This window comes from Stenella coeruleoalba (genome assembly GCF_951394435.1).
Source record: "Stenella coeruleoalba genome assembly, chromosome: 16".
Classification (NCBI taxonomy): domain Eukaryota; kingdom Metazoa; phylum Chordata; class Mammalia; order Artiodactyla; family Delphinidae; genus Stenella; species Stenella coeruleoalba.
This window is the reverse complement of record NC_137162.1, coordinates 12,204,917-12,221,638: the sequence shown is the minus strand read 5'-3', so window position 1 is coordinate 12,221,638 and position 16,722 is coordinate 12,204,917.

The following is a 16,722-nucleotide window of genomic DNA, read 5'->3' as shown; positions in this document are numbered from 1 at the left end:
CCACAGACCAGGGGAAGGAGCCCCAATCAGGTCAGAAGTCCTCACCAGCCCAGCAGGACGAGGGGCTTAGAGTCAAAGCACATGGTTTTAAAGAGGGGTCGGGACACTTCTTACACAGCCAAGCTTGTGGGGGCAACAGTCGTGTCCACCACAGTTACTGGTCCTGACTGACGCCCTTGGGGCCTTCGCCTTCTCCGGTCATGCTGTTACCACCCATACCAAGGGTCAAGGCTGGAATACGATGACCATGACTGGGGGCGACGCCAGCACGGCCTAGAATGACCGCCGGCAAGCCTTCCAAGGGCCAGACCAGTACCACTCCTGAGACCCAAGTTCCACCATCCCCTCCTCTCCTCTTCCCATGACTGTAGGAACTCCTAGGCTTGGGTGTCTACTCTGACCCCTACTCTGGAGGCCAGTTCCTCCACTCCCTCCAAAGCAAGCCCCACCCTGAACCCAGGGCCCTTGACCAGAACCCTGGCTTCAAGCTCATAGCCACCCACAGAGGGCCTGCCCTCAACACAGATCCATCCATTCATTCATTCGAAAAGTGATTTTTTAAAGTTATTTATTTATCTATTTTTGGCTGTGTTGGGTCTTAGTTGCTGGGCATGGGCTTTCTCTAGTTGCGGCGAGCAGGGGCTACTCTTCGATGCGGCGTGTGGGCGTCAGTAGTTTTGTGGCACGCAGTCTCAGTAGCTGTGGCGCACGGGCTTAGTTGCTCTGCGGCATGTGGGATCTTCGTGGACCAGGGCTCGAACCCGTGTTCCCTGCATTGGCAGGAGGATTCTTAACCACTGCGCCACCAGGGAAGCCCCTTGAAAAGTATTTTTAAACACTTACCACTGTGCTACGTACTCAGAATCCGGTAAGGAATGAAACAGATAAAGCCCCTGCCTTCCCAGGTCCCTGAGGCGGCTCTCCCTGACTCCACGTCACCACCTGCCGTCTGGTCCCGTCTCCCAGTGCTTCAATTGCTGGAGCTTGAATCCTGACAGGCAGCCCCAGTGTTCGGGTTAGTGCCCCACATCACCTCCTCGCCCCTGCCCTTGCCCCCACCAGCCTGCCTGTGGGTCCCACAGTACCTTGCAACATGAAACCCACGAGTGGGAGGGAACAAGCTTGGCTGCTATCTTGAAATGGGGACAGAATGCTAGTCATCACGGTAAGAACAATACGTAAGGTAATATCTCAATAATCATCATGGTGCCAAACAATTACAGAAGAATGACGTGCCAAGCAAGACAGGGCACACTCAAGGCAAGAGGGAGCCCTCTAGGCTGGGAGCGGAGGATTGAGCTGAATGGCAGTGAGTGGAGGTGGACTCCAGAGATGGAGTCCAGCATGATTTTCATCTTCTAAGATCGGCACTTTGAATTATGGCACATACTACGCAGGAAGACAGGACAAAGCAACCAGCTGTTGCTCGGGCGTGGCTGATGGGGGTGAAAGAGGCACAGTCTTCTCACTAGCAATTTGTCAAAACATTTCCAGAGCCGTAAAAACCTTCTCACCTTTGATCCAGTAATATTACTTGTGGGAATATATCTGTCAGGACTGAATTCAAAGACACAATAAGAAGGGAAACAACAGGTTATAATAAGTGAGCACTTACTCTAGAATGCCAGACACTATTCTAAACACTTTCTATATGTGTTTTCTCATTTAATTCTCAGAAGCCTATGAGATGGATACTATTTTTATGCCCGTTTACAGATGATAAAATTGAGACACAGAGTTTGACAACATTTTTTTTTTGGCTGCGTTGGGTCTTCGTTGCTGGGCGTGGGCTTTCTCTAGTTGCGGCGAGCAGGGTCTACTCTTCCTTGCGGTACACGGGCTTCTCATTGCAGTGGCTTCTCTTGTTGCGGAGCACAGGCTCTAGGCGTGCGGGCTTCAGTAGTTGCTGCACGCAGGCTCAGGAGTTGCAGCATGCAGGCTCTAGGGTGAGCAGGCTTCAGGAGCTGTGATGCGCAGGCTCACTAGTTGTGGCTCACGCGCTCTAGAGCGCAGGCTCAGTAGTTGTGGCGCACGGGCTTAGTTGCTCCGCAGCATGTGGGATCTTCCCAGACATTGGCAGTATCCCCTGCATTGCCAGGTGGATTCTTAACCACTGCACAACCAGGGAAGTCCTTGACAACTTTTTATGTAGTAACAGAGCCAGGATCCAAACCTAGAGACAGTCCTAGTTACAACTCGACCCTGCCTCCCAAAGATCAAGGCAACTCTATGCAGCATCATGTATATTGGGGAAACAGAAGAAACACATTTTATGCCCAATAATACGTGATGGTGAAGTGTGGGGATGCCAGCTGATAGACTCCTATGCAGGCATGGACCGGATTATAATGAAGACTACGTAGCAACATGGGGAATGTGGACGACAGCGAGGAGGAAGGGACGTCTGGGCTGAATCCAGAGGAATCAGTAAAAATAATCCAGTTTGGTTAGAGAAATACTCAGCTCCAAGCAGAGGAATGCAGACACGGGAAGGAGCCTGACATATTCAGGGAACCAAGAGGCCTTGCAATGGCTGAGCCACAGAGACCAGAGGGGAACAGTCAGAGATGCAGCCGAAGCAGAGGGCGGAGGCCAATGGCCCACGAGTAGGCAGCTGTGTCCCTGATCAAGAGATGTTGGGAGGGGGCTTCCCTGGTGGCACAGTGGCTGAGAGTCCGCCTGCCGATGCAGGGGACACGGGTTCGTGACCCGGTCCGGGAAGATCCCACATGCCGCGGAGCGGCTGGGCCCGTGAGCCATGGCCGCTGAGCCTGTGCGTCTGGAGCCTGTGCTCCGCAACGGGAGAGGCCACAACAGTGAGAGGCCCACGTACCGCAAAAAAAAAAAAAAAAAAAAAAATGTCGGGAGGGGTGCCAGAGCCACGTGGGCAACTGAATCAATAGGGCTTGGTGGTGAGTCACGTGTGCAAGTAAGTGACGGAGGACGCTGGGTTTCTCGGTGAATTGTCGTGCTTGCTGTTCACAGAGACAGAGGATGTGATGGACGGCGGGGGCCACCTCACTGCAGGGAACCTGAGCTTCTCCAGAGAACTGGCTGTGTGGCTCCGGATACTCACGTGTGCCCTGAGGGCTGTGTGGATATGTGTATACAGACATGTATTTCTCTGTGTGCACGTGCTACGATAATTAAGCCACAGCACTTGCCGCTATTGAGATAATACTATCGAGAGAGCCCAGGTGAGGGGCAACATAGCAAAAGTTGAAGTATGGCCCAAGCATGAGTTAAAGGAGAAAAACTGAGCCTAAGACTGCTGGGGAAGTTATAAGGGTCATTGCATGTGACCTGGTTCAACGTATAAGAGGCAGATCATCGGAGTCCCTCAGCAATTCCAGGGACAAATCTTTAGGTCACTGCTGCGACTACCTGCCCTCCCTCAGCTCTTACAGAGCAGTTTGGGGTTAACCCTGAATTCCTCCTAAGGGCCATGGTGGACACCAATCGGCCCATTAATGTCCTCTAGGGCCCAGCCCCTCCCCTAGGTGTGCCCCCTGCCGTAGGACCAAAAATAGTGGCATTTGAAATGACGACTTTGCCATGTGGTCAGCAACATGCCCCGAGTAGGGTGGGAATGTCAGTAGCCTCGGGGTCATCAAGGTCCAGTTGATGACTTGGTCCTGCTCCCACACAGAGGCCCTCCTTCCGTGGGCAGCTGGGGTGTGGGTCCTGAGCTACCCAGAAGACAAGACCAGACCTCCACTTTCCTTCCAGATTCCTATTCCTGAGACCCAGGCCACTCCGGACTCTCTTGCCTGGAAGTCTTTGGGAAGAGACTGGATGCTCTCCACCCTCCCCAGACTATCAGGATGAGAAGCCAGCACCCCATCCCTATGCTCCCAGGCCCCTGGGATTCACTAGAGTCTCCTAAGTTTTCTCAAGATGTTGGAGCTGGATGGGGCCATGGGGACACCTGACCCAATCCCATCCTTTTACCAAAGGGGAAACCAAGGCCCGGAGAATAGAACGGACCCAACCAACAACACACAAGAGGGACTGAAACTGAGTTTGCTGACGCCCTACCCAGTGCTGAAGTATGTTCCTCACTCCCAGAACTTCCCTCAGCTGTACCAGAAGTCCTGGTAAGGACGGCTCCCTTTAATTCCCCAAATGACTAATAAATGTGGGAGGGGTGGACTCTTTGTTTCAAGACCAGCCACACTGCCCCCAATTACATTGACTTATTTAATACATCTTTACTGAGCACCTACTGCACACCAGGCCTGTTCTGGGCTCTGGGAATAGGGAGATGAAGATAACATGGCCCTGACTTGGAAGGGCTGAGGGCTGGTAACCATTTCTTCTCAGACACATCACTGTTGCTCCCATTGATTCAGTCAACCAACAAACAGTTATTAAGCACCCACTGTGTGCCAGGTACTGTGCTTGAGCCTGAGCGCTATGTGCCCAAGGGCTCGTGGAGCAGCAAAGAGTCTACTTCTGATCCACCTCCCTCTGCTGTACGCTTGTGAGCCCTCCCCGGCCCCCTCTGAGCCTCAGTTTCCCCATCTTGAGTACTGACATTTGCTCGTTCTAAGAAGCTACATCAGAATGTCGCCGGAGCCTCTTCCAGACTCTTCTCTTTTCCCTGTTCTTTCTGCCCCTGGGCTTTTAACCCAGACAAATGCTACAGGCCTCGATGAGAGAAGCACCAACCCAGTGTCCATTTATCAGGACACTAATGAATGGGGCTTCCTCATCTGGTGAAGGGAGAAGTCCTTTCTCCTTCCCTGCATCACCCGTAAGCATCAGACACAAAGGAGCTGGAACAGAAGCACCGCCCACATCAACAATCCTTCCTTTCCGGCCTGAGGGGAGCCCTGAATGGGGGCGCTGCCTGCATAACTCCAGCAGAGGCCACTGACATCGGGCTCGAAATAAAGGCGGCCCAGAGTCGGGCCCAGCACAGCTATGCGGCTGGATGTGGCCGCTGGCCCCTGAAATCACAGGGCGCGCCCCAGAGCTTTTGACGTTGGGGAGGCCAGGAGAGGGACATCCAAGTGATGCAGGCAGGTGGGGGGCGTAGCAGAAGCTGGCGTTTCAGGGTGCAGAGCACACAGGTTAGAACCAGCCATCTGAGTCCCTTCCAGGCTGTCTCGGCCCCTAATGAAGATAATGCCAGGAGGAGGGTTTGCAGAACTGGCTGAAGATGAAGGGGGAAAATCGGTTCAGACAGCTCGCTTTAGATTTAATTGCTCCATTTCGCAAATCCGTCTGGCTGCTGGGAGGCTGGACGGTGTGTCTGTGCCCAGCCCAGGCTGGACGAGGCAGCGCCCCCGATTAAATTATCGCATCTCCAGGCGCGGAGGGCAGCTGCTCTGAGCTGGGCCAGAGGAGCAGATGATAGCTCCCAAGGCCCTCCGTGTCCCCTGCATCACTGCCTCCCAGCCAGCACAGAAAATCTTCACAGTTAATTTAACGACAATCTGCGGCCCAGAAGCCCCAGGGCAGGAATGCGGCTGAGTGCCTGACTCGCCACCAATTTCAATTAGCTGGAGGCGGATCAGGGGACAGGAGGGAATAGGAGGGAGAGGCCACGTATGGGGAACGGGGATACCTGTCTGAAGGCCTCAGCCAGGTGACACTCCAGGAACCCCATCTGGTCTCACCAGACAGGGCCTTCCTCACGAGAAATTGAAGCAAAAAAACAACGTCCCCCTGCTTTTCACTCAGGATCGTTGTGCCGATAAAGCAAGACACACTCACGTACGCACCCCTTCTTAACTTGGTTGGTCTTTTATCCCGGAGAGGGGCTGGTAAAAAGAGCACTTGACTGGGAGGCAGGAGACCAGAGTTTAGCGCTGAATCTGCCATTTTCAGCTGTTCATTGTTGGGTGAATTACCTTCCCTCTCTGGGCCTCATTCTAAAGGGATTGGACCACATCTGCGGTTTTCAAACTTCTTCTTCAAATAAAAGCTTTCACGGAACCCAGATAGATACTAGAGACAAAACTACAGTTTCTCACGATTGAAGGTGGGCGGGCTTGTGTCTCCACCTCTCCCCTCCCCACAGCTGAGCCCATGTTCTGCTTCTTACACCACGTGGTTCGTTTTTTTTTTCTCTCTCTCTCACCGGCTCGCATTTGCTAGTCTCTCCTCCTGAACAACTTTCACCCCTGCCCTTTCCCTAATTCCTAGGAGTCCTTCAAGTCTCCATAAGATGCCACTTTACCCGGGAAACCTCTCCCCCTCAACTGACTACACAGGTCAGGCTTAGCTGTCCTTCTAATTACCCACAAAATATTTGTTTTTCTCCTAAAATACTACTTATTAAATTCTTCTAACACATGTAGAGACATCTGTCATGCAGAGGCCCAGCCATCCACCAGACAGACCAGATTCCTGTCTACACAGAGCCCACAGTCTAGTAGGAAACACAGACACTAAAACAAAGTCCACGATGTGTCTAGTCACGAGATGTCTGCTCGTGAAAGCAAGACCCTGGGTACTTTTTCCTGTGTGTGGAATTTCTGTTTCCCAGTGTCCTTTATATAAGGACCCAGGTGATAAATTTCTCCTAGTAATTTGTGCCAGGGGGCAAAAAACTTGCCTTCTCTGAACGCTTCATTTCTTTCAAGATACTAAGAAACCCGTCATATTTCTCTTTTTGCCTTGTCTGCCAGGAAGTTCAGGGCCAAATTTAGACCTCAATCATGGGTCATTACTTAATTTCTTGTTCCCACTTACAACCTCTCCTTATCCATATAGTTTTCTTTTCATCTTTAATTTATGTGTCCCTGTGTACCCACATATGTGTTTCTACTGTCACCCCTCCAAGTCCCTCATGGAAGTAAGTGGAATGCAGGTTCTACATCACGTGGCTCCTTCTATCCCAACCCCAGAAGGGGCAACACCCTTGTCCTGCCCCCAGCCCTTCCCCGCAGGGCCACAGACTGCTGGCTGAAGCCTCCTCCTTCCCCACCTCTAGCAGGGATACAGTTCAAGGACAAAAACTGCTCTGATAGAGTCAGTCTGGCCAAGGTGCCCCCAGGCAGCCAAGCTTGTGTCTTGCCCCTCCCGTGGGGCAGAGGTGCTATTTAAAGGGCCAGACCTTTAAGGAAGGGCAGAATGAGAGGAAAAGGAATGCAAGACAAGAGGTGGGTGAGGCTGAGGGCAGGCAGGCCCTAGGAGAGAATCATCATCATATCACAGCCTCTCTTCCCTCATACCACACCCCCCGATGCCCACACGATGCCAGGAATGCCTGATAATGCCACTCAGGGGCCTAATGTTACTTTCAAACCAAAGGTTTCCACTAAAGGGGCTCTAGATAAGGAGCAGAGATCTGAGATCATGAATCCTTTCTCGGATACACCATGTGGCCTGCCTATGTCATGCTGCTTCTCTGTACCCTGGTCTCCCCATGTCAGTCATTTGGTTGGTACATTCCGGGAATCCTGAGTGTCACTAAAGAACAAGTGGAGGACTTCCCTGGTGGCACAGTGGTTAAGAATCCGCCTGCCAATGTAGGGGACACGGGTTCGATCCCTGGTCCAGGAAGATCCACATGCTGCAGAGCAACTAAGCCCACGCACTCTAGGGCCCGTGTGCCACAACTACTGAGCCCGCATGCTGCAACTACTGAAGCCCACTCACCTAGAGCCCGTGCTCCACAACAAGAGAAGCCACCGCAATGAGGAGCCTGCGCACCGCAACAAAGAGTAGCCCCCGCTCGCCGCAACTAGAGGAAGCCCGTGCGCAGCAATGACGACCCAACGCAGCCAAAAAAATCGTAAATAAAAGTAAATTACCTAAAAAGAAACCTCATTGAACTTATTAAAAAAAGAAGAACAGGTGGAATCGCTGGGTCTGAACTAGATAATGATCCTGTCTTAATATAATCCGTCACAAGCGTATGATGCCTTTACAGAATACTGCCACACATTTGATTTTCCATGAACTGACCTTAAAACCCTGTGATGAAAGCAGGGTAGATATCACCCCCATTTTATAGATGAGGAAACTGAGACGCAAAGAGGCTAAGTGACTTGCCCAAGACTGAAACCCTGGACTTTCTTCTGAAAGGAGGGACAATGGTTGTCCTGTGCATTTGTAATGCCAATTCCCTGCCCCGTGCCAGGCACACAGAAGTGATGTTCAGTGAAACTTGGAGTTAAAGCGCCTGCATCCTATGGTCCCCACCAAACCCCACTGCCTCCTCTGAAAGCCAAAATCTGCGTCAGGACCGGCACCAATCAAGTAGCATCATGAGCGTTGGCTGCCCCCCTGCCTGATCCTCTATCCACACTGTTGAGGTGGGAAAGCACCCTTGAGACATTCCAGGTCATCCTATGATCAAGGTCAATGTCAGAGTCACAAAGCACAGGAGCAGGAGTGGGCCTTACAGATCATCTAGTGACCCTGCTTGGCATCTGTCTTGACCTGGCTGGCTCAGTCCATCATTAACCCTAACTGGGTGAGGAGCTGGGTCATAAACCCTGTCTTTTGCCTGCCACACCAGCGCCCTTACCTGGTGATGACCTATTGCCCCAAACACATCGTTGACCCTTGTGTTGTTACCAAACACCACCAAAGGCAATGGGATGTGTCTGCCGTAGACAGGCAAACAGTAGGATCATCTCACTCCTTCTTTTCTACCCTCACTGGACCCTGTACTGAAGTGACCTCTAGTGCTTCCTTGCGCCCAGCACCCCTTCCTCTCCTATCTGGTGAAAACACTCTGCTGTTCCTTTGGGAGAACTGCCTTTCCCCACTTTATTTGTGCCTGGCTTGCCTATCACAGGTCCTTCAGCCCCTTTAACATGGGGCTGGACATGTGACACAGACTAGCCAATCAGAATGCTCCATCTCTCTTGGTAGCATGATTGGATGAGAAATGAGCACATGGCCTAGCCGGGGCCAATCAGAGCCTTCTCTAAGACTTCGGTGTATGCTCACTAGGTGTCAGGGGGATCTCTTTTCCTCCAATGGCAGCAATAAAGACTGAGAAAGCCTGGAACTGCTGGAGCCATCTTATCTCACTGCATTAAAGAAGCCACCTGCAAGGACTTCCCTGGTGGCACAGTGATTAAGAATCTGCCTGCCAATGCAGGGGACACAGGTTCAAGCCCTGGGCCGAGAAGATCTCACATGCCATGGAGCAGCTAAGCCCGTGCACCACAACTACTGAGGCTGTGCTCTAGAGCCCATGAGCCACAACTACTGAGCCCTTGTACCACAACTACTGAAGCCTTTATGCCTAGAGCCCGTGCTCTGCAACAAGAGAAGCCACTGCAACGAGAAGCACACACACCGCAACAAAGAGTAGCCCCCGCTCTCCGCAACTAGAGAAAGCCCACACGCAACAATGAAGACCCAACGTTGTCAAAAATAAATAAATAAATTTATTAAAAAAAAAAAAAAAGGAGCCACCTGCAGGACGAAGCCAACATACCCAGAACCTGAGCCAAGAGAACAAAAGAGAGACAGAGTGCTGACAACATCATCCGAGCCTCCAGACCCAGCCATGAGCAATCAGACAACTCCCGGGCTCTCCAGCTATGTGAGCCTGGGCTTGTGTGAGGAGTGTTTCTGATACCAGCAACAGAAACTGTGCTAATACAAAGGCTTTATCACTCTGATTGGTTAACATGTGATCATGATAGACTGTGTCATTGCCCCCACTCATTACCCCTCCCTGTGATGACACCCTTTGTCACATGACTTTGGGATTCTCCCCATCAAAGCAAAGCACATTCCCCCCACCAAGATTTTTCAAAGCTGAGTCATGTGACTTGCTTTGACCAACAGAATGAGACAAAGTGACAGTGTGCCCAGTGCCATACTAGGCTTTAAGAAGCCTGGCGTGTTTCTGTTGGCCCTGATGAACTGCTCACACACCATGAGGAGGACAAGGCCTGGCTAAGCTGCTGGTCCTAGGAGGAGAACAAAAGACTGCTCCAGCTGTGCCCAGCCTAGATCAGCCAACCTCCAGCCGACTCACAGCTGCCTGAGCTCAATAAGCACTTACTCTTGCACTGAGATCTTGAGGTTGTTGTCATGCTGCCGTAACACCTGTCACTCCTATTCTTTGGGCTTCTTGCGGACAGGAACTTATACACTGCTGTCTCCCCAGTGACTAGCACAGCTATGAGCACACGGAAAGAGGGAGGAGGGACATGGGGAGACTCCGGTTCTCACCTCTCTGCTAGGTTTGAAGTCCTGACCTCAACAAAGGAGGATGCCCCCAAATGCTGAGAGTGAAGCTCTGTTTCTGGTACATAAAATATACTTTGGAAATTCTGCTTAGGCACCACTCTAATATTTGTGGGCTGATGTCTAAGGTCTATCCCATATGCCACTGCCAGGTCCTCACTTGTCAGCCTTCCATTTAAGGGAGGCCACAAAGCCATCTTTGCCCATTTCCACCCCCGTGACAGTCAGGCGAGATTAGGCTGGTGAATAACTGGGTACACAGTACCACAGCAAACCTGCCACAGAAGTCTGCTAATCACACCCAGCTGATACTTGCCATTTGCCAGCGAGAGGCATTTTACAGTGTCTCATTAAAATCAGGAGAAGGATTAAGAGGCCTCTTTCTTGATTAATGACTTTCTCTGCCTCAGAGATATAATCCTATCTATAACCCCAAATAACTGGAAACAAAATTAAATTTCTCTGAGAGATCATTCAGGGCACGTGTTGCACCATGCCCCTAAGTGTTGTTTCCTTTACATGTTTTATCCAGCTTAAAGGCACAAGATATTCTGATCCCCAAACCAGAACCGTTGTGCAGTAGGGAACAGCAGTGACAGAAGGGAATTTCCCTGGCTTTTCTATGGTGCTAACAAGTCGATACTTTTAAAAGAACTGCCGCTTTCCCTTAGGTAAAGATGTGCATATATATAATGCGAAAATATCTAAAGATTACTCATCCCCTCAGATCCGTTTAGGGAAATAGGCAGGCAACAACAAATCAAAAACAAAAGCTTCTACCAGTGACTTCACCGATTTCCTTCCCCGGAACTCAGTTATCGTGAAAAACCTCAGAGGATCATGGACGATTCAAACTGGAAGGGACCTTCGAGATCATTCAGTCAAACCCCATAACCTGAAAGATAAAGTGATGCCCGGATACGGAAGAGGATTTACTCAGAATTAGGGTCAGCTGGCGCTCAGTACACTGCTTTCTGTTCTCACTCACACACTGTCTTGGTCCATTCAGGCTACACCATAAGTTGGGCGGCTTATAAACAACAGAAATTGCTCACAGCTCTGGTGGCTGCAAAGTTCAATATCAAGGCTCTAGATGAGAGTCTGCTTCCTGGTTCATAAATGACCATTTTCTCACTGTCACCTTACATGGTGGAAGGAGCCTCTGGGGTCTCTTATAAGGGCACTAATCCCATTCATGAGGGTCCACTCTCATGACCTAATTAACTTCCAAAGGCCCCACCTCCACTCACGTGCCCACACTTCCCCTTCCCATATGCCAAAAGCCAGGCCCTGTCAACACCTTCAAAGAGGAGTGTTGGGTTGGGTGGTTCCTGGTGCTCACAGACAGGGCATCCCAGAGAAACCCAGACTAAGCTTCACTCCAAGAGAGGTGGGAGCACAGAGCCAGCCCCGTGCTATGCTCACCGCTTTCTTCTTCCTTCCGTCCCTTATAGAGCCAGGGGTGGAGGTGGGGTGGCTCATGGGATGTTATTTATAACACCCTATGCTTTGTATCTGCCCAGGAGGGTGCATCCCATAACTGGAGGACTCTGTTTTACTAGCAGAGGTTGTTGGGGCAGTGACTTGCTCTGAATAACACAAGGATGAGAAAGTTGAACTTCCAGGGAAACCGAGAAGGAAGGCTAGACACCGGGTCCAGCAACAGGGGAGTGGGCAGAGCGGGGGTTGGACTAGGGGTTCTCTACAGAGGAGAGATTATGGTTAACCAGGATTTTCCAAGCAAAGGGCTCTGTGCTGTGCAATGTAATCCCTGACAGGGCCCATAGATCTTCGACTAAAGTGGCCCCAAACTGCTTGGTCTGCTTTATTTCTCATGGAAACCAGCAAAGGGGCTAAGTTATATTAATTGGAGGAACATACCTGAGGCCATAACAGAGTCAGATTCCCTGAACAAGGGGAAACCTGACATCGGGTCACATTTCCACAGACTTGAATCCAATAAATCGTCGTAGAACCTAGTAAGTTACGGTACTTCTACATAGCGGGATGTTAGAGTTACTTAAAATTGGTAACTCTAAATACAGGAGGAAATGTGCAAGGTGGTACATTGAAGAAAAAAGAATTTTGATTTTTGAATATGTTCATTATGAATATAGCTCTGAAAATGCAGATACAAAGACAGAGGGGTGAAGTGCAAAAACAAGATGAGTTGTACTAGGGTAGGATTATTATGGTGGTTTTTATTCTTTTCTAAAAAATAATTTCTAATGTCACTTTAAAATTCAGACCATTATAAGAAATTGGGAAATGTTGATGCAGGCAATTGGTGAGCAACTAATACGTGCAAGACTCTGTGACGTGCTCTGATCCTGGTACACCGGCACGGAGTCTGCAGGCTAGTAAGGAGACAGCAGTTCACAGCTCATTACAAGGAAGAAAATGATATGTACAATGACTAGAGAAGAAAACTAACCCCTATGGGGGCACAGAGGAGAAAATACATCCAATGTATTGAAAAAGGCATCGTGGAGGAAGGAACTCAAAAACTTTGAACACCATTTCAGACGATGATGATAGTCACTGAAGGTGCATGGGAAGAGGTAGACCATTATGGGAACTGTGTTTTATCGAAACACCATGGCATCATGTGTAGAATACAGGGCCTAGAAGGAAAAAGGTTCCTATAGACCAGGATGAGGAGGGCTCGACCTATGACAGTGCAGGGGTTAAAAAGAGAAGGAGAGGACAAAATACACTAGAGTGCAGGTTATAGAACTACTTGAAGGGGAGAAAAAAATCAAGGTAGCAGCCTAAGTAAGAAGACAGACAGAGCAAAGGTTCACAGAAAGATGGCAGGTCTGTTAGTCTACTTAGGTTGCTGTAACAAAATACCATAGACTGGGTGGCTTAAACAGCAGAAAAATTTTCTCACAGTTCTGGAGGCTGGAAAGTATAAGACCAAGGTCCAGCAGGGTTTGGTTTCTGGTGAAGGCTCTTGTGGCTTGCAGACAGCCATCTTCTCAATATGTCTTCATACAGCCTTTCCTCAGTGTGTGCAGGTGGAGAGAGGGAGAGCTCTTCTTATAAGGCACTAATCCCATCATGGGGTCCCACTCTCGTGACCTCATCTAAACTTAATTACCTCCCAAAGACCCCACCTCCAAATACCATCACACTGGGGGCTAGGGTTTCAACATATGATTTTAGGGGAACACAATTCAGTCTGTTGCAGGAGGGCAGTACTGCCATTCACTGGCTGATGGATGGGAGGGTGAAGAAGAAATGCATTGTATGTATGTCAGATAGTACTGGTCAGAAGAGAAAGTTATTGCATTAGGGGATGAAAGTCAATCAAGATTAGAGAGTAAAAATAGAATGTATTAAGTCACAGAATTCAGGGGAAAGCACAGAGGTCATCAAAACATTGTGGGAGAGCAGATTAGATATGAAGAGGAAGGTAGCAAAATGTCTGATCCTTGCAATCACAAGAGTGAATTTAAACCAGAGTGGAAGTGGAATCTGACCACAGAACACAGAAGGTTTGGACTTCCATTTCCAGCCAAAGTGGAAAAATGGGGATAGATTTACCCTCTTGCCTGAAACAACTAAAAAAATGGACAAAAATGTTTGAAACAACAGTTTTCAAGAGACTGATCCTTAGACAATGAAAGACAGTGGTCCCAGAGGGTCAGGAAATAGACCAGATCAGCCCACAGGGGCCTGGCTGCTGCCTTGGGAGAGCTTCCAGAATGCCACACTAAGAGAGAGAGAATCTGGGCAGCACCCAGGAGAAGCCCTGAATTAAGGAAACAGAACTGAAAGTCCAGGGAGACAGAGCAGCTAGGGTTCTCAGAACAAAGTACCAGAGAGAAGACAGCTTCACAGAGAGAAAACTCCAAAGACCTGCATAGGATCCCCTAGGAGCACACAGCAGAGTACTGAGCAGCACAGTATGTGAGAAAACTACCCGAGACTGGAGAATGAGTAACCCAAAAGGATAAGAGGGAACAATACACCGCACTCAGCAGGACCAGAAATGGTGCTTGTCCCATCAGACTGGAAAATCTCATAATTCACAGGGCAAGAGCCTTGCTTCAGTAGGTGGGAATAATTAACCCAAGCAAAACACAACTCTGGTCCTGCCTAACAAATTTTAAAAGCAAGGCAAAAGGATCAAATGTTTCCAAGTAATGTTAAGTACATCCCAGAACAATGCTCAATAATACCTATAGAAAAACAAAGACATTCAGCACACAAAGGGTAAAAGTCAAATGTCTGGAATCCAGTGAAAAATCACCAGGCTTGCAAAGAAGCAGAAAAATAATAGCCATGATGAGGAAAAAAAATCAATCAGTTGAAACTTACCCAGAACTGACATAGATATTAGAACTATCAGACAAGAACATTAAAAGAGTATTAAACTGTACTTCATATGTTTGAAAAATTAAATAGAGACATGGAAGATATTTTTAAAAAGGAACCAAATCAAGAGATTAAAATTATAACAGCTGAGATTAAAAATACATTTAATGGGATTAATGGCAAACTAAGCATCACAGAAGAAGACTTGTAAACTTGAAGACATAACAATAAAATCTCTCCAAAGTGAAAAACAGAGAGAAAAAAATGAACAAAGCATCAATCAGCTGTGGAACAACTTTGAGCAACCTAATATATGTGATACTGAGTGCCCAAAGAAGAGAATGGGGGGCAAGGACACAGAAAAAAAATTTTTGAAGAAATCATGGCTGAAATTTTTCCAAATTTAATGAAAACTATAAACCCACAGATCCAAGAATCTCAACACAACAAAACACAAGACATCTGAAGAAAATGATCCCAAGACACATTGTAGTCAAGTTGTTCAAAATCAATTACAAAGAAGAAAATCTTAAAAGCAGCCAGAGTTTATAAAAAGTCACATTGCATACATAGAAAAAAAAAGAGAAAGATGACAGCAGACTTCTCCTCAGAAACAATGCAAGCAAGCAGAGAGTGGGATTATCTTTACAGTACAGAGAGAAAAATCTTTAACCTAGAACTCTATACCCTGTGAATTGGTTTTCTTCTATTGTTGTATAACTAATTATCACAAATTTGGAGGCTTAAAACAAAACAAGATTGAAACTAACACAACAACCATACTCCAATAAAAAATTTAAAAAAACAAGTTTATTAACTCAGTTTTCATGAGTCATGAGTATTCTGAAATGAATTAAAATGAAATACAGTATGTAAAAAGTGTTAGATGCCATTAAAGCATTATGTAGGGGGGAATTTATATCACTAAACAGCTATATTAAAAAAGAAGAAAGGTCTTAAATCAATGACCCCAACTTCTACCTTAAGAAACTAGATAAAGAAGGGCAAATTAAACATAAAGTAAGTAGAAGGAAGAAAATCAGGAAGATCAGAACTCAATGAAAGAGAAAACAGAAAAACAACAGAGAAAATCAATGAAACCCAAAGCTGACTCTTAAAGAACATTAATGAAATTAGTAAATCTGAGCCAGGCTGATCAGGAAAAAAAAGGAGAGCAAATACAAATTCCCAACATCCAGAATGAGAATATCATTATAGATCCTACAGATAATAAAATTATAATAAAGGAGATATTACAATCAACTTTATACCAATAAATTTGACAACTTAAATAAAATGGAAAAATTCCTTGAAAAACAAACTACCAAAACTCACTCAAGAGTATTTACTACCTGGAATATCTCTTTATTTACTAAAGAAATTGAATTTATAGTTTAAAATTTTCCCACAAAGAAAACTCCTGGCCCAGATGATTTCACTGGTGAATTCTACCAAACATTGAAGAAATAAATAATTCTAGACAAACTCTTTCAGAAAAGAGGAGACAATACTTCCCAACTCATTCTGAGAGGCCAGCATTACCCTTAAACCACAGCCTGACAGATATCGCAGGAAAATAAACTTCAGACCAATATCGCTCATGAACTTAGATGCAAAATTTCTAAACATAATTTTATCAAATCAAATCCAACAATATATAAAAATGGCATACATCGTGAACAGGTGAGATTTATCCTAGAAATGCAAGTTGGTTTAACATTCAAAAATCAATCAGTATAATTCACATAGTAATAAATTTAAAAAAGAAAAATGATACAATTATCTCAACTGACTCAGAAAAGGCATTTGACAAAATTCAACATCCATTCTCATAAAAACTCTCAGAAAAGTAAGAATGGAGGGAACTTCCTCAACCTCATAAAGGGTATCTACTAAAAGCTTACAGCCAACATCATACTTGATTTAAAAAAAACAAAACAAAAATAAAACTGTTACCTTTCCCCCTAAGATCAGGAACAAGGCAAGGATATCCACACTCATCACTTCTACTTCTATAATAGAAGTACTTTGAAAAAGAGGAACAATTTTGGAGACCTACTGTAAAGCTACAGTAATCCAGACAGTGTTGTACTGGTGTCAAATGAGACAAAGAGATCAATGGAACAAGATAAAGAGTTAAGAAAAAGACCACATGTATATATATGGACAACCAAGTTTTGTCAATGGTGCAAGGCAGTGCAGTAGACAGAGGACAGTCCTATCAGCAAA